Source organism: Nyctereutes procyonoides, unplaced genomic scaffold (assembly GCF_905146905.1).
Source record: "Nyctereutes procyonoides isolate TBG_1078 unplaced genomic scaffold, NYPRO_anot_genome, whole genome shotgun sequence".
NCBI classification, from domain to species: Eukaryota; Metazoa; Chordata; class Mammalia; order Carnivora; family Canidae; genus Nyctereutes; species Nyctereutes procyonoides.
In genome coordinates this window covers 66,317,605-66,321,854 of record NW_026575142.1, presented here as the reverse complement: position 1 = coordinate 66,321,854, position 4,250 = coordinate 66,317,605, and the positions used below count along the sequence as shown (strand labels likewise).

Sequence of the window (4,250 nt, the reverse complement as noted above, 5' to 3'; positions counted from 1 at the left end):
GGACAAAAGATAACAAAATTTGAATAAAATGATGACCATGGCGCTCCGGGTATATCTCACTCCAGTACTGGGACTCCGCAGGACAGTTTGTCCCCAGTGCCCAAGGGAGATATGGTAAGAAGAACACACACACACATGTAAATGTATAAAAATGTAATATATATGCGTGTGTGGGTGTCTGTATACATATATGTACGTATATGCTAATATGTACATATATACACACGTACACATTGCTCATATATGCAAAAGATGAGTCTTCATCATTGCTCCCCAAATTGATTTATTTGCCATTATGTAAGGGTTGGTATACAAAGGTGACCAATGAATCCTGAGGGACATGAGTAAATAGGAAAAATAATTCAGTAACATTTGATGATGATCTGAAATCCTCACTTTACCTGGCAATTGTTGCAATGGTCAATTGACTCTAGAATTGTGGAACATTTCCCCCCTTATTCTATGTCACAAACATCTGCAATTAGTCATTATTTCTATGGGCACTATTACAATTTTATTAATGCCACCATATTGGAAGAATTACGGAAAAATATTTCTGTCCTAATTTGTGAGCTTTGGGTTGTTCATTATGTTTCTATGAGTCATTTTGAAACCCAAGATGCTGCTCGGGACCTCAAATTACAGTGATTTTCTGTGCTATTGTTCAGGTTCTTGCACATGGAGAACAGATTCTAATGTGGAGCTAATTGAGTTAATGTAATAACTGCACTTTTCATGTGAGCAAATCCCTGGTGGGCTGCTGCTTTCTCTTTGAACATGAATCACAGGTTATGAAATCTATAAATACCAAAGCAAATTTGCTTGTGCATCTAAAGGAAGAAAACTACCTTGTCAGATCTTATTTTATATTCAAAACTCCTTTTTGATGAGGGTGAGATATTGACTTTCTTTTTTTTTTTCTTTTTTTTTTTTAGATATTGACTTTCTAAATCTTTGACCAGTAGTAGACTTCTCAGGACTTTCTTAAGGTAGAAAGTAAGATAAGTAAGCTAAAGCAAACAACAAAATGTCCCAAACCAGGAATGATAATGCAAACAGAATTTGAGTCCCACCCAAACTACATTTTCAAAACATCACCCAGGAGTTCTTGTCAGAGCAAGTCACACTGACTTTTTTTTTTTTTTTTTTTTTACATTAATGGCTTGCTCATTCCTGAATCTTGCTCGTTCAGATTGAACAAGTAGCAGTGACAGGCAGGAATGATTCTATTCTCTCTCATCTTCTAAAAATGGCCTCAGGTAAAATATCACTTTTTTTCCCTTCTACTTTCCTGCTGAAATCAGAGAGGGGGATGGCACCTGTTCGAAAAAGAGGCAGCAGCATGCAGCATGAGGCCACTGCATTGAGCCCAGTCAACTGCATTGAATCTGTTAGTCAGGCATCATTAGTAGGCATCAGAAGCTTCTGGCAAACGCTACCAAGTTTTTCCCTGTTCTCTCATCCAATGCTTGACTACCACGCTACCATGTTCATCATGCTTAAAAGTCCCTGCATCATCATGCATTCATTCATTAACCAACGTTCATTAAGCAGACACTGTGTACTAGACACAGCCTTAGGTGATAGATGATGGTGACCCAAACACAAAGTCCCTATCCTCAAGGACAAAAATCTATTAACCTCTTAATCCTTTGGGGTCCCTAGAACACTTAGGTACTTGGCCCTTAACACCCCAGTGAGCACATTCTGGGTCCCATAGAACTGAAAAATCTAAAAGGAATGAGTGTTTTAATCAGATTTCTATCTCCAAGCCGGTTTTGTGGACGCAAGGGAAAGATTTGACACGCACGCTGCTCATCCGTGACACCATGCTCATATCGCCAGAGCTGTAACAACCTCCAGGGTGGCTCAAAAATTCTGAATCAAACCACCACTAAGCACAAGGCTAGGCACACAATACAAGCTTAGAAGATATTTGGAGTTGAAACCAAATGTTCCAAAAGATAATCCTCAGGAGGTCCTTCTGAGATTTAGACCCTGTGAGTATGACCCATACGTCTCCTCTAAAATATACTCCAACCCTGCTCTGCTCCCTCCTCTTCCCTACATTGCCCTGGAGAACACAAGGCATGCTTGATGCTGACTCCTAAGTGATTAGAGTTTACTTTCCTGGTAACATTTCCCTGTGGCCTTTCTAAACAAAAGAAGACAATGCATGGGGCCATTAGACCAGAAGGCTAGCCAGGGGGTGGCCCTGAATATATTGTTTACAGGCTCAGATTCCGGCAACTGGCAAACCTAGGTGCAAAATCCACCTTTCTCACTAGCCAGCTTTCTGACTTTGGACCAATTACAGAGTTTCCTTGGTGTTCATTTCCTGATCTATAAAATTGGGCTAATGGTAGTGCCTATCTCTATTCTGAAATTTATTTTTTTATTTATTTTATTTTATTTTATTTTTTTGGCTGGGTACAGTATACTTTATTGATGGTACATGACAAGGTAGGGCTCCCCAAGCCCCTCCCCTTCCTCGGGGTCTAGGATGTAAATTGGAGGTCAGGAGATTCTCAGTGTGTTGAGGGATTAAGTTGGGGCAGGGACTCCCCAGCAGCTGAGGGCCTCTCTCTTCCTCTTGTTCTTGCTGGGGCTGGTGGTTCAGGAGGCTCTTACTCCTTGGAGGCCATGTGGACCATGAGGTCCACCACCCGGTTGCTGTAGCCGAATTCATTGTCATACCAGGAAATGAGCTTGACAAAATGGTCATTGAGGGCAATGCCAGCCCCGGAGTCGAAGGTGGAAGAGTGGGTGTCACTGTTGAAGTCACAGGAGACAACCTGGTCTTCAGTGTAGCCCAGGATGCCCTTGAGGGGGGCCCTCCGATGCCTGCTTCACTACCTTCTTGATGTCATCATATATGGCAGCTTTCTCCAGGTGGCAGGTCAGATCCACAACTGACACATTGGGGGTGGGGACACGGAAGGCCATGCCAGTGAGCTTCCCGTTCAGCTCAGGGATGACCTTGCCCACAGCCTTGGTGGCGCCAGTGGAAGCAGGGATGATGTTCTGGGCAGCCCCTCAGCCGTCCCGCCACAGCTTCCCAGAGGGGCCGTCCACGGTCCTCTGGGTGGCAGTGATGGCATGGACGGTGGTCATGAGGCCCTCCACGATGCCGAAGTGGTCATGGATGACTTTGGCTAGAGGAGCCAAGCAGTTGGTGGTGCAGGAGGCATTGCTGACAATCTTGAGAGAGTTGTCATACTTCTCGTGGTTCACGCCCATCACAAACATGGGGGCATCAGCAGAAGGAGCAGAGATGATGACCCTCGTGGCCCCACCCTTCAAGTGAGCCCCAGCCTTCTCCATGGTGGTGAAGACCCCAGTGGACTCAACAACATACTCAGCACCAGCATCACCCCATTTGATGTTGGCAGGATCTCGCTCCTGGAAGATGGAGATGGACTTTCCATTGATGACAAGTTTCCCGTTCTCAGCCTTGACTGTGCCGTAGAATTTGCCGTGGGTAGAATCATACTGGAACATGTACACCATGTAGTTGAGATCAATGAAGGGGTCATTGATGGCGACGATATCCACTTTGCCAGAGTTAAAAGCGGCCCTGGTGACCAGGCGCCCAATACGGCCAAATCCGTTCACTCCGACCTTCACCATCGTGTCTCGGGGACGCGGCTGGCACTGCACCAGGAGACGCGGCTGTCTGTCGAACCGGGAGGAGCAGAGAGCCTCTATTCTGAAATTTAAATGTGGAATGAATGGCAAGTTCCAGAAAGCCTGGAACAGAACAAGGAGTCAAAATAAATGTTCCCCAAGAGCATTCTTCTGAGGGGTTCTTTACACATGCTTCCTGAGATCCATTATGGCTTTCAACTCTTGGTAGTTCTAGAATACTTGTTCTTGAGGGTCTCCTCTGCTTGGCTGCCTTTGTCACTTCTCTTTTTCATTCATTGCTGCAATTGGAGGAGCCAACTCTCCTCCAATACCCAGCCTGAAGCTGTAGCTCCCAGGAATGAGTGTTCTCAACCACCACTTAGTGGGCGGGAGCTTTTGCAGTAAGACCTGAGAGTCAAAGGTCTCCCTGACCCAGGATCCCTCTCTACCAAGCTCTTCCTGGCTGTTTATTTATTTATTTATTTATTTATTTATTTATTTATTTATTTTTCCTGGCTGTTTAAAGGCAGTTTGTAGTGTGAATAAGTTAATGCAATAAAAAAATAATTTTGCTTGACTACAAGTTAGAAATGAGTTTTGGTTTTATAGGTATCAAGAGCTAA

At 44.3% G+C, this 4,250-nt stretch overlaps 1 pseudogene; it reads right to left on the bottom strand.

The window, feature by feature from the left end:
* Nucleotides 1–2,423: 2,423 nt before the first annotated feature.
* LOC129498665 (glyceraldehyde-3-phosphate dehydrogenase-like) lies at nucleotides 2,424–3,686 on the bottom strand (annotated as a pseudogene).
* Nucleotides 3,687–4,250: the final 564 nt, after the last annotated feature.